We start from the raw sequence: 15099 nt of genomic DNA, 5'->3' as shown, positions 1-15099 counted from the left end.
CACCCTAAATACCTTTCTGAAGAGACAGGCATAAAATGCCAGGCTATTTGAGTGTCTCCATGATTCTCTTTTTAAGATAAGAAAGGTCTGTCTCATTTTGAAAGGTACTAAAAACTACCTTAAATTTTGACATGAGGCAGGTTGCTTCCCATTTTCAGTTACTGCTGTTAGCCATGTAACTGAGAAAGTAATAAAACTCTCTTTGTCTCAAATTTTGCATCTTCAGCTGTGTTAGCAGCCTTTCACACACATCTTGGCTAAGGTGCCAATCTTATATTGAACTCTGGGTTGCTTGGTGTGCTTTTCTCATCCTGTTACCTACACTCTTTTTCCAATTTACAAATCTCACCAACGTAGGCAATTTTGCTATCTTTTCACAAGATGACAGTATTCTTGGTTCGATGATGAAGTGTGAAAATTTGTCACTAAAATAATAAATGTGATATAAAGTATTGGAGGTTTTCATTTTAAAACCCCCCAATGTAGTTTTTGAGTGTCTGAAAGATTTTTGAAGGAAATGAACAGTTTTGTGCCACTTACAAAATTTTTAGCTACATTTAATTAAAGAAAATCAAGAAAGAGAACAGGAGTGGGCTTATCTCAAATTAATTTAGCTAACTACAACACACATATGCACTGTTTGCTACACACATCATTTACAGTTTTAGGACAATTGAATAATTACAAAACTTGGAACAAATTAACATAGTGAACCATGTACACTGGATTTATATATTACACACATGAAACAGAATGTGTTTTCATACATTACAAAGACCTTAAAATTAAGTAATTTTTGGATAACGTTACTATACATAAACATAGAACATTTTCTAAAAGCCTGTAGAGAACTAAATGACGTGTATTATGTAAGCTCTGAAATTATTAAAAACAAATATCTAAGAAGTTTCATCTATAATATTTTTCAAAATTCTATGGAAAGAAGAAGACAGAGATTTGAGTGATGGTCTAAAGACTATAAAATCTTAGTTTGGCAGAGTAAATTCAAGGAATATAGCAATGTGTTTTCTAAACCTGGCAGTTGGTAGTTTTATTAAAATACTCTTTGTTAGAAAATGTCACAATGGTTTCTAATACTATCTATGGTAATTTAAAAATAAAATGTTCACCAGAAAGTAAAAATTGTTAAACAAATAGAGTTCATCAACTTCACAGTGTTTAGTAGGAGTCATTTTGTCTGCCTACAAATTCAGATTAAGCCTGGAACTAAGACTCCACAGTTCAGAACATGTTTTACATGATAAAGATATGAAATCATTACTCAATAATATTTGTATGTTTGAATTGAGATTATTTTTATTTTCTTTTTGTGACAAAGTAGGGAGAAGTTGCAAGGTTGCAGTGAGGGTACCATTTCATGAAAATATTTCTGGTGAATTTTCTGAAAAATCTTCTGTAAAAAAGGAATCTCAATCTATGTGCCTCTAAAGCTTTTGTTTTACTTATTTTCAATGCTCTGCACCTAAGTCTATGTTTCTGTTCTTCCACTCAAGGGAAACCTCGTCAAATGGTTTATACAATTTAGATTCCAACCCTGTCTCCTGCAACAATGCTCAGGATAGCTTTAGTGTGAAAGGAACATGGTGCTGGCAGCTCTGTGCCGTGGGGACCTTCTGGTTCCACAAGAGCATACACGGGTTGGTTGTTTACATAGGCCAACATTTTCCTTAGGGGTTTTACACATAGTGGTTAGACTTTTTGTCGACTGAACTCTTTAATAACTCAAAATAACTAGAATAAGGTATCAGTGGAGAGTAGAAAAAAGCAGAAAGTAGACAAGATAACCAAGGGGAAAGAGGAAAGAGACACCACCGAGGAAAACCAAATGAGAGGAAAAGAGGCAGAGCTGAAGGGAAGGAAGAAATGTGGTAAAGGAGAGGACAATACGGGGTATTCGTTGTTCTCACTAGTTCTAAAATAGATTTTACATTCAGTTTTGAAATCAGAACATATGGGGTTTGAAAATCCACTCACTTTTGCATTCCCCAGAGCTACACTGGGTTTAAATATTTTCTGTATTTCAAAGTACTTGGATTTCTAATAACTTCTATTACCTATTAATACAAACAATTAGCCTATGAACATGATCTGTCTCTAGAGAGGTTGGACATTTGAGTGAACCAAACCATCATCATGACACCTCTTCCTCAGAAAAGGTATCTACAATTTGAAGAAGGGAAGTTGCTTTTTTCCTATCTCTACAACTGGTTCTCTACTGAAGGAAAAGGCCGAGAGTATACCTGTTTACAATGGCATGGCCAGGCACTGTGCAGGGGCTGAAGAGTGGGCTCCAGAGAGATGAGAGCCCAGGCAGGCCAGGGCTACCCAGAGAATACCTGTCTAAACACACATACTTTCCCGAGTCTATCAGCTACTCCTCCTCAACTAAGTGTCTATATTTATAAGTGACTCCTCTTTCTATGAATACTCTATGTAAATCAGAAATTTCAAACGTGCATCTCAGTTTTCCTCTGACCCAGGCACAAATAGGGTCCAAAGACAGCATCGGTGGCCATTCCTCATAATTTTGTAGACAAGAGCAGAAAGATAGCAAATTAATCTTTGAAACTAAGTTTCAGGTAAATTCTTGTAGAAAACAACCATAACAAAACCAATTGGATTTAGAGGAATAGGTTTCTGGTTGTTTATGTTCTGTTTATGTGCCTGTGTGAAATAGCAAGACATTGTCTTTTAACGATCCCCAAGAGTAAAAGGGCAGAAGTTTAATCTAGAAGAATCCCTTGTTCAGCCCCTAATTTAATACCTTGATTCATTTTTCTCTAAAGATTTTAATGATCTCTTTTTGACTATCTGGTTAAAACTAAATAAAGACTGAACATTTAAAAAAATCTTTTCATATGTTGTTGAACAACATTCTGTCTCTCAATTGCAAGTCACTTTCTCGAATTGGAAATGTCTAAGAAGCAAAGAATTCTGGCGAGATGGAGCTTCTTGGTGTGATGTCTCTTTGTTCATAAAGTGAAATAGGAAGAAGTGGGCCTCTCTCACTCTCCCTGTTCCTAGATAAGTTGTCATCAGATCAGAGACAAAGTGAAAATACTTTAGTTCATTTAATGAAATTAAACCTAATAGGAGCTTTGTTTAATCATCGGAGAGCAGAGAGTGAGACAGAGATTGGTGCTCGGAACATGATGGATCTGGTGAAAGCACTTTAATTCGGTGTTAACCTGCTGGCTCTACTTTTCTTCCCGTGTGTATTAATTGCAGAGGGGAAATTTTATGTATCATTTAGATGGCTCCTTTATAACTCAAGTCTTTTTTACACAGAGTATAAAATGTATGCTTAGATTTTCCAGGAACACTTGAGGAAAATGCTTTGTAAATGGGTATATAAATTTGTTTAATTAATCAAACAAAAAGGAAAAGCTTTTAGAGAGCAAAATCATGATGGGAATGCTAAAAAAGGGAAATTAAAAAGATAAAGCTTATTACTGCCTTCTAATTTCAATTTATGTTGTAAATAAGATAGGTTTAAAAGCAAAGGCTGTGAAAATATGCCTCTACAGCAGGTTCTCCGGTATAATTGGCCAGAGCCCAAGAATTACCATTGGGCTCTAAGTTAATATTGTTCCTTGAATGCCCTTGGACTCTTGGATTTATTACTGGTTTAGATACATTCGAGACATTCTCTAGGTCCATAGTCAGTTTGTGATCTCCAAATGTCTAAATACAAGGGTTGCATTCTGACTCACAAGTTTTTCATGCTTGTATTGGGGAAACATGAATCTTTATAAATAAAAGCAACTAAAAAATCATAATAATTTGGGAAAGGGGTTTTAAATGGCATTCACAAACATGTGCTTTAGAATTTGTCCCCTACTTCCAAGATGTGTGCATAATCCTTGTGTGCATAATCCTAATTTAATTCAAATCCACTTGAATTAAAGTCCTCAGGCTATGGCATGTACAATGGTAAGCTCCAGTTTGAAGGATCTACACTGAAACTCTGCCTTCTTGCCTTCAGCAACCTGGACAGTCTGAAATCTGTAGACAAATGCAGAAGTCTGGTCTCAAGGGTAGATTTTGAATCTATGTTTTCAGAGTCTATTTGCAGAGCACTGTCCTCGCCAATGCAGCTGTGTCACGATAATAAGGACTCTCTTCCTTTTCCCTGGGGACGCACATTTTTATTTGTGCCTAGCATGATAGAGTGATCGTAATGTTACAGCAGAAAACACATTGTCTTTTTTATTGAATATTTTCACAGATCTCTTTCTTTTCTTTAATAACTCATGATAATTTCATGTATTTCTGAAGTAGCAAATGAGAAGCTACTGCAGCCATGGGCGTAAGGAGTTCTGTATGAAGATGGTTCAAATGGGGAGAAGCATGGGCTAGAATACTTCTTGACTTCTAAACCTGCAGGTAAAATGTGCCAGTAACTGTCTTACAGATTATCCCTACTTAAGGAGTAGCCAAGGTGCTTTGCTCATGAAACTTTGTAAGTTTTGATTTTCATACAAACAAAATCTAACATATTAGAAGCAATGGTATGGGTCACATCAAGTTATCTTGAGTTTAAATTAATTAAAATGTTCTGAAATTGCAAAAATGATAATAAAAGGCAAAATTTCTTTAAGAAAAACAGATTTCAATCATTGTTGAATTATTTTTAAATTATAATTTATAAGTTACTTCTTGATTAGAAATTTATCTTTAACTTTGTAATACATTCCAGTCATTAACTGTTTGTCATTATAATTTCTATAGCAATTCTAGAAATAAAAATGTCAGTTATAACAAAAATTGTTGCAAGAGGAAGGCCTGCTTGTTCATCCCAGCAGCCCGGCTAGCATAGCCCCAAACTAACAACACAGAAATGTATTAATCAAAACACTATTTGGCTCATTAGCTCTAGTTTCTTATTTGCTAATTCTTAAATCTTAATTTAACCCATTTCTATTAATCTATATATCTCCAAATGGCAGCAGCTTACTGGAAAAGATTCAGCTTGTCTGACTCTGGTGGCTCCATGGCAACTCTCTGACTCTGTTTTCTTCCTCCCAGAATTCAGTTCTGTCTGCTCCGCCTACCTTAGTTCTGCCCTATCAACTAAGCCGAGGCAATTTATTTATTCATTAACCAATTAAAACAACATACAGACAGAATAATCTCCTACATCACAAAATAATTGACATTTATTGAGGATTATTTACTATTCTACAATTTGGGAATTTTGTAGGTGTTTTATATGTGTCAAATAATCAATACACTATTACTATACACATTGCCTTATAACAATTTTAATGAGTCATATACTTATACCCATTTTACATTTGTAGAAACTGAGGCACAAAACTGTGTAGTAACTTGGTTGAAATTAGACATCAAGTTCATGATGTGCCTAGCATATAACTACACTAGTCTACATCTAGAGACAAAAATCTTAACTAATAATGCATTCCGATGAACACATATAAATGCCATGACAGAAAATAGTGCTGTAAACTGCTAAGGTCAATGCTCAAAAGCCAACAATCAAGTCTTAGAATGACAGCTGGAGTGGATTCTCTGTATAGAGTGGAACAATACTACCAGTCAAGTTTCAGTCCAGCTAAACGGCGACCCTGCTGAGTGAGATTGGTAGGCTTCTTGGAAGCCTCCATTGTCTTGAATTGTTTTATGATGAAACCAGAGCCTATGTTTTCTCATGATCTCTTAGCCAAATATTCTTTCAGTGTCTAAACTCTAGTATCTACTTTCTACTCTGCTCCAAAGCATGACTCCATTAACTGATTAATTCTTAGCTGCACAGTGGGTGAAAACATGACTCATACTATAAGTACTGGAGGTATGGTCCACTACATTCAGTGATTCTTCTCACATCCAAAAGAAAGAGAATTTGCAGGGCTGAAAGTTGATTAGGGTCAACTTAATTTTCTTCCTACAAGATCCCACTTTCCACAGTTTTTAAAACCCATATTACTATGAAGTTAGCTAAATTATAAATAAAAAAATTCCTAGAAAGTCTTCAGTTATATTTTATGGTAAGTTAATGTAATCAAGGCACAAACTAAAATTTGAAGTTTGAACCAAAGCCCCTGGTATCTTTCTTTTACTGAATATGGTCACTATGTTCTTTTTGTTGGCAACACAACATGATCCATTCACTTTCACATAATTGTGACATTCCTGACTTTCCATCAGTTTATATCTAATACAAACTGCCAACTTGGTTAATTAGCACCAAGTTTCAAGGGATATCCTGTCCTCTGCTTGCACCAATGCCACCCATCGATTCATAGTCATTTCAGGAAACTGCCATGAGGTCAAAGTGACAAATGCTAAGGAAACAGGCTTGCTCTTGACAGTAAGGGAGTTAGAGTTCTGTTTGTGGGATGGAGGTTGGGGAATAGGAAGAGATGCAATTTCTGTCACATTATTGACTGGTTCGTCTGATCCCTAGATTCACAGGCAAAATAGCTGGAGGCGAGACAGGTACGCTGCTCTTTTAAAAGCAGATGGTAGAACTCGCAAGAGATTTGAGCAAAGAGAAAAAAAAAAACCTTAACACACAAACAAATTCCAATAAAATGAGTGGTTTTACACATAATACTAGGAATAAAAACACCAAATGCAATTTTTGGTTCTGGGATATCCTTCTAGAGCAGAGTCATGCTATACTTATCAATAAAATGTTTAACCTTTGACTTTTAATGTTAATTTGTTAACTTTTATTTCTATAGTATCAAATATTGAAAGTGATCTTTCTGAATTCTAGAAATACTTGGATTAATGCTTGAATTTATATCCCATATCTAAGAACAGCCATTGTTTAGTAAATCAAATGTATTTAAAATATTTATCAAATGAAATTTCTGCCTCTATATTGATGTTACATTTTGTTTCATTGTAAAACATGACATTTGAAACCAGAGATGGAATCTTTGTTCTATTCTGTCTTTATTAATGAAAGATACAAACTTTCATTGGCATTTATGTTTTAAAAATGTTGTTGTATGATGAGGTCAGAGATCAATACTGGCAACATCATTTTAACTGTATCAATGTAAATTCTTAAGGGAATACCTTCTGTAAATGGAGTCTACTCATTCGTTTCCCAGCCACCCAGACAAAATAATCACACAAAACTACATTAATTACATTACTCTTTGGTCAATGACACAGGCATATTTCTAGCTAGCACTAACATATTAAGTTACCTCATTTCTATTAATCTGTGTATTACCACGAGGCTGTGGTCTACCAGTAAGTTTTTGACATCTTTCTCCTTTGGCAGCTACATGGCATCTCCCTAACTTCTCCTACTCTATCTCTATATATATCTGTTTGGTTTTCCCACTTGCCTATATTCTGCCCTGCTGTAGGCCAAAGCAGCTTCTTTATTAATCAATGGTGATAAAACATATTCACCACATACAGAGGGGGATACCACATCAACATTCATTTTTTAAATAAAATAACACTTTTATAAGACTTAGCCTCTATAAATAAGAATATTGCTACTAGTTAATTGGAAGACATTTACTAAATGTGGGATACTCATTTTAAAATTCTTGATTTCTGTTGGAAATGCATGTGCTAGAATCAGGGTTTAACCATTTCAGCTGTAGATACAAAAAGGAGTGAAGTAATCTAATGTTGATAATCAAACACTCAAACATGGCTTCATAGGTAGATGCTTGTCAAGAGGATCCAAACAGCTCATCTTTATTAGTTTGTCAGCTTCCTTTATAGTTAACATTATCATATAATTAGTAAGTTTAAAAATTGTTGACCATGTAGCAAACAGTCCACTGAGCAACATGGTGGGTTTCTTGTGAGCTCTGTGTTACATATCTTACCTGATATGTCCAAATCCGCGGGGTCCCCACAAAAGCCAACAAAGGAGTCCCTACTGTAAAAGCAAAGAGTCTTTATTTTAATCAAGTTTGCACACTAGGTCTCTCCATAGGAACAACGTATTGGAATAGCCAGAGTTTAGAATAGGGTTTTTATAGTAGTAGAGGTGGGGGTGAGGGGTCTCTGAGATTTAGGGCCCTTGATTTGCTGACATTTGTCTAGGGGTGTCCTATTGAGGTTTGCTGGCAGGTGTCTCTATCTACAGCTTTTGGAATGCCAGGCATTTCCTTTGAATGGTCTGCTCTTGGGTGGGGGTGGGGCAATCTCACCCTGCCAGGCATTGTCTCAGGGCAAACTATTGGGACTCCAGATTCCACTTAAATTCTTGATGGCCAGAGTTCCAGGTGGTAATGGTTGGAAGTAAAGAGCTTCCTTTGGGTGACCTGCTCAGACTTAGATTATCATGGCTGGCCCCCACATTACCCACAACTCTATCCACGAGAAAGACACTGCAATGGCAAAAAGTACACAAAGAAAATGTGAAAGATTACTATCAGAAATAAATGGGACAGCAGACTCACACCTACACTGAAACATTAGCAGCCGCATTTCAATAAGAAATGTTTCTTCCAGCTACATCCTCTGCCCGGCTTTCTGCAGGGTTTGTCATCTCACCTTCCCCACTCTCTGAGTCCTCTTTGATCAGGAATGACTCAGCTATAAGATAGTTGACCTTCCCCATGATCTCAGTGGTGGACTCTCTTCTTCCTTGCATTAGGCTTCTTGTAGAGCTAGTTGACTGTGGTCACTGATGGGAAGCTAGGTGTCCATGATGCCTGTGTCTCCAGAAATGAGACCTTGTTTTCTCAGTTTCTTATTGCTTGTTCTATTTCAACTGGAAAACATGGTGCCTGCCTGAGTGTTTTCTATCAGCATGACAAGGAAGATTCCTCCCCATTTCCAGCAAAGAGAAATAGCTTTGGAGGAGAGAAGTAGGATATTAAAAAAAAAGTGCTGCTTTCATTTGTACTGTGAACTATGAAAATAAAATTGTCAATCCCTTTAGTTTACAAAGCTTTATTAATTCACAAGATATTTTAAAATATAAATATAGAGAAAGGGGAAGAATGTGAGGGAGAGAGAGAGATGGAGTTCATGTTCTCGGCTGTAGAATCTCAGATTTATAAAGACAGAATTTTTATCTGTTTTATCTTCATCTGGAACCTGATGGGTTACAGTCCAGTGTTTAGTACATGGTAAGTGAACATATGTAAATGTATTCATTTGAACTAACATGTCACTGTCCACAGGGCCTGCAAAAATCTTTTGTAACTAACATGATACTAATTCTATGACTTTAATGATATGATTTATATGTGTGTATAACTATATAAAACATGTATATTTAACATATGTATATATATCACATTATAATATTACCATTAATTGCTTCTATTTCATATGGAGAAAATCCAAATCAGCTATTTTAAAACATGTTTAATCAAAGTAAGAAAAGAAAGTGGTAATCGTATTTCAATGTTATACAACTTAGCTGACTTTAACAAAGTATGAGAACACAAAAAGTAATTACGTGACAGATAAACGTGTCCTCATACTGAAAATTTGACAGTGTATAGAATTGGAAGATGTTCAGTACTCACAGTAGCATGTAGGTTACAAAGCAGTTATAAAGCCTTAGAATTGACTGACTACAATATACTGACTGCTTCTTGGCTGTTCCTTTGAATAGAGCAAGGCACTCCACTAAATATGCCTGTAAGGTCTGTGAGTTGAGAACTCTTTCCCAATTCCAACCACAGCACAGCCTTAAAAATTCATCCTTCCTTAACTATGTGTTTCTCAGAAAACATTAGCAGTTGCCAGAAGTTCCCTTTGCAAACACTGTGCATAATGTACCCTCCCTCGTAGGCACAGAGAGTCCGGCTCAGTCTTTTCCTGCAGATGACTGATCTCAAGAGACTTGGACAGAAGTTTCTTATTAGAGTCTTATAATGTTATCTCTCAACAATGGAAAAATTATTACTAACAAATTCGTAATAAGAAATTATAGCATATAAAAAACACTTGCTGCTGTCTCTGTCACATTCCATGACCATGATGCTGGTTGAAAGAGAGAGAAGACTCCAGAGTCAGGCACTAGGAGCTTTACACCCAGTTCTACAATTTACTACATGGTTAACATTATTGAATTTTTGAAGATGGAGTTTTCTCCTAAATAAACTGAAATAAATGAACTCAAAAGATTTTTGATAAGCTCATATGACATAGTGCCAAACACAAACTTATTATCCCCAGAACACATTCAGTTTAAGAAAATGATGTGGAGGGTGCGAAGATTCTGGAGTGGAGGCCAGGAAAGATGATAAATGCTGCCTTCCTGAGTCTCAGCATCATGTACCCACTGGAAAGGGGTTCTAAAAAGTATTTCTTCAAGTTTGAGAGTGGCCCAATGGAATGGAAATGTGCTAGATATAAAACTGGAAGGGGTGGTGGGAAAGAACTAGGGGATACTGAGTCTGTACCAAGAGGCTCAGTCCTCAGGGAATGAAGGTGTGGTATGAGGAGAGGTCAAACCACAGAAAGCTTTCTATCAGGGACTTCCCGGAGCCACACTAGGCTGGGACTTGGGTATGTAATTTTTATTGCCACCTGTGTCCTCCATTCCTATCTTTCTAGAATTACTTTAGTTTTGCTGCTGCCTGCATGTAGAAGCCCCATGGACAGGTCATGGGACTAGGGAAACATTACCAATAATTCCTAATTGAATACTACTCTACCCATATACCTGTGCCACAATGAGCCCTTATAAAAGAAGTTTCTTGTAGTAGAATGGTATTAGCACAGATACACAGAACTGGAAAATGTACAGAGAATAAAAGACTTTGGAACACTCAGTTCTAAATGAAATGGCCTCATCAAACCTCTCCCCTCAAGATTCAGAGATCTATGCAGAAGCAGAAGTCGGGTGGATGGTGAGGAAAGAAGGATCTAAGAGGAGCTGCAGTAGAATAAATGTATATTTTATGAGTAAATTAAATTATTGCCAACTTAAAAAAACAATAGGATGGCAGAAGTAATGGAGGAGTTGAATGAAACAGTGTCTTCCCAGTGAAACAGGACTGGTACACGTGTAAGCTCACAGGGATTGTGGCAGCATTCTCAAATTCTGCAAACTTAAAGCCAGACAGGGTTCCAAAACTGAGATGGGGAAATTGAAATAAGATCCTATCCTCAACCAAGAAACTATTTGTAGTAGATACCTGAAGGTAAATAGAAAATAATTCTCAGGAGTAGCTGGCCATCACAAATTGAAATCTATGATTTTTGTGTGGGCATTTTGTCTCATCTTGACACTATCTTATTTTTTGTTTATTTTTTTATTTTTATGAGGATTTTGTTCAAATTTTATTTTTCATTTTATGTGCCAGCTCTGGTTGCCCCTCTTTCCCCTTCTGCTCTCTCCACCATCCCATCCTACCCCCTATCCACTCTTCAGAGAGATTATATTCTCTCTTGGTGAGTCAATAAGGTTTGGCATACCAGGTTGAAGCAAGACAAACCTTCCTGCACCCCCCCCCCTCACCTCACCCATGTCAAGTCTGAGCAAGATATCCCACTATAGAGAATAGGCTCCATAAAGCCAGTGCATGCACCCAGGATAAGTCCAGGTCTAACTGTCAGCCCAGTCCCCACCCTACAGGAGATAAAACCACGTAAGTGTCACCCACATTGAGAGGGCACCAGATTTCATTATAGATGGTTGTGAGTCACTATGTGGTTACTGGGAACTGAACCGAGGACCTTTGGAAGAACATGCAGGTGTCTTAACCACTGAGCCATCTCTCCAGCCCCACTTACCAAATCGAAGTGGTGATGATCATATGTAGTCATCCATTTGAGCATGGTAGACCTACTCATGGGATCATCCTCAAAAAAAAAAAAAAAAAAGTTTCCTCTTCTACTGGCAGCTATTGACAGACAATATACTGGCAGCTATTGACAGACAATAGCTATACAGTAAGTGAAGGGGCCTAGAAAACACCTTCCCCATCTATGCCAGGGTCTTCTTTGGTGTGATCTCGTTCAGGTCTTGAGCATGTAACAACAGGTATTAGTTGATGAATGCAATAGTCATGTGATATCCGGAAGTCAGAAACTTTGTGCATTTCTCCTCAGTACCTGGGTCTGACATTCTTTCTCTCTCCTCTTTAAAAATGTTCTCTGAGCCTGAAGGAGTATGTTAAAAAAAAGACATTCCATTTAAGGCTGAGCTCTCAATCTCTTATTTTCAGTGCTTTCAAAAATTAAGTATCATTTGACTGACTGTTGTCTGCTGCCAAAGGAAACTTCCTTAGTCAAGGTTGTGAGAAGTCTAGGACTATGGGTATAAACCTAAGTAGTAAGAAAATGTCCTCAATCATAGCCTTCTAACCAAAATTGTATTAACAGGTATGAATTATCCTCCTGTGAGCAAGGCCTCAGATTCCATCAGATATAGGATAATTACTGTATGACATTGTGACACATTTTCACTAGTAGATATATCTTGTTTGGCCAGCTGGTTTTGTAGTTCATGGTTTCATAGCTGGGTAAATTCCTTGATGTATTTTATCCCACAGAAGCCTATATAAGCAAACTACAGCAGGAAGTTTTCAATGTCAGAAAGACTTCTCTATGTTTTGAACACAAAGGTACACGTACATCTTTCTTAATGTTTCATGATATTTAAAGTAACTGTATTTTAGGTTGGATTCATCAAAATATGTAACAGATATAGCATATTTAATACATATGATATAAAACAGAATATAAAGTAAAATATAAAACAGAACATAAAGCAAAATAAGGATAGAGTTAAAATACTGGTTGTTTTTTTATGGTAATATTTATTTCATATTTTAATTATTTTTAAGTTCTGTTAATATAAAAGCCAAAGTCAGTTTCTATTGACATCCAATACAAGCTGGATCCACATAGAGAATTATAATCACTAAAATATTAACTGGTACTCACTATTGTAAATGATGGAACAATGTAAGCATATACATAGAGAACATAAAAGCTTAAATACTTGAACTATCAGTGATGTCTCAGATATTCCATTCTGATTTGGAAATCATGTTATGTCTCTGATTTTTCCTGTTGTTGCACTAACTCATACCACAAAGATCTCAAATGTTGTGACTTTCCCTCACTTTTATTTGAAATGTATTTCTTCTAACAGAAAAAATGCACAAGTCAGACATGTTGAGCCTGAGTGAGATAAATGCAGTAAGATTGTCACAATGCATTTGTCTGGGTAAAAATTACATAAGACAATGGACTTCAGGGCCTCAAGGAAATCCTATGTGTGGAGATTGAAGGGCAAGAGGACATGGTTCCTATCATCCAGTAGATATTCTATAAGTATTTGTTGAGTGAATGAATACATGAATTAAAATTAACTACTGAATGTGGAAAGCCTTGAATCAATGAGCCTTTGCCTTGCTTATAGCCTCTTGGTTCATTGCCAAGGCTCCTTGACACAGACCTTTCTCCATAGAGGTGTCTGTTAAATCAGGTTTTCTTTTTCCATTATGTCTTCTTGCTATTCTATCTTATTTAGAAACCAAGTGACACAGCATTTTCACTTATAGCAACCACCTGGTTTACCTGCCAACTGTCAAGGATGCAGAGAAACTCTTAAGGCTGTAAAAATTGGTTGCTTTCTGAAAATAAGGGCATAGTCCACTATTTTTATCCTCTTAGTAGATGCACAACATACAAGAGATTTGAGTTTATTTGAATGGCAGTTAGAGATGATATAAATTGTATAAACTGTTAGAAAAATGAATAAGCATATGTGTTAAGAACATTTGTAATATTGAGATACTATGATATATGAAAAGTAACTGATATTTCTAAGAATTTTTATCACAGTCTTCCTTTTTTGTTTTACATTTATTTAGCAATGTAGGACAATTTAAGTGGTAGCCTAAGCATTTACCTTCATAGGAGCAGAGAAACTGATTTCACAATTTTAAATAATTTCTGATTATATGAATTCCTTAAGTATCTCAATATTACCACCATACATTCAGGAGATGAATGAGTTTAAGAAGCAGTTGCCATAAGAACCTGCACTTAACCTTCAGCATCCGTATCTAGTATTTTCTTTTTCTTTTCTCTGTGTGGCTGCTTAAGTGAAATGGAAATTTAACACGAAGTACACGTAAGGGTCTGGAGAGATGGCTCGGCAGTAAGCAAGATGGTTGATACTCCAGAAGACACAGGCTTGCCTCCCAGCACGTATATGACAGCTCACAACACCTGTAACTCCTATTCCAGCAGATCTGACTGCTTCTGTCTTCCACAGGCATTTCACTTAAGTGGTGTGAAGACAGACATGAAGGAAAAGCATTGATACAGAAAAGTTAATAAAATTACTTAAAATATTAAAAGTATAATAAAATGTAGAAATAAAGGAAGCAAATATCTATATAAATTCCTAATTAATTAAAATTTAATCAAAGTTTTAAATATATTTTCAAATATTGCAACTGATCCTAGTTAAAATTAATTTAACAATTAAAATTTTGTAAAGAAAAATAAGGCTATTACATTGCTTAGTTTTTAGGAACATAACAACTTTCTAAATACAAGGAATAAACATCACTTAGCAAATCAACAAAATGTTGTGTATCTCTCAGCATTCTCCATATGTAGAAGAAGATTTGTCATTTTATGCTTCCAAAAGTCATAAACTCAAAAATATTATTCATGAGACATGGAAGCAAAAATAGTTTATCAAATTTAAAAGTAGTAACAGAAAGGGAATAAGAAAAAAGAAGAGGTAAGAAGAGGACAGCAGAAACCTGGTTTTCATTACTAATGTTTAAAATGGTACCAATACTGAGGTCAAGCAACATTTTACTTTTAATGAAATTTTATAGGAAGAGGGGTGCACAGCTTTTTGGTCAAGTATTTACCCACCACACAGAACATGCTCACCTGATTTCTCTGTGATTTAGTCATCACTTCAGCACCAGAAGATAGTGTTTCTGTTATCAATTTATCTAACTTATCATTATTCATTAATTAAATGATCTGTGGAATCTTTCCTGCTTCACAAATTACATCAGAACAGACAGAGTGCTTAAAGGATCTTACCACATAGTTTTCAGTTTACAGTAGGCTCTTAAAAAGATAGACTATCCCTTAAGGCCTCAGAACTAGAAAACAGATTCCAGTTAA

The sequence above is a fragment of the Myodes glareolus genome, chromosome 17, assembly GCF_982192425.1.
Source record: "Myodes glareolus chromosome 17, mMyoGla1.1, whole genome shotgun sequence".
Taxonomy (NCBI): Eukaryota; Metazoa; Chordata; class Mammalia; order Rodentia; family Cricetidae; genus Myodes; species Myodes glareolus.
The sequence above is the reverse complement of the archived record's forward strand: the minus strand, read 5'-3'. Positions refer to the sequence as shown.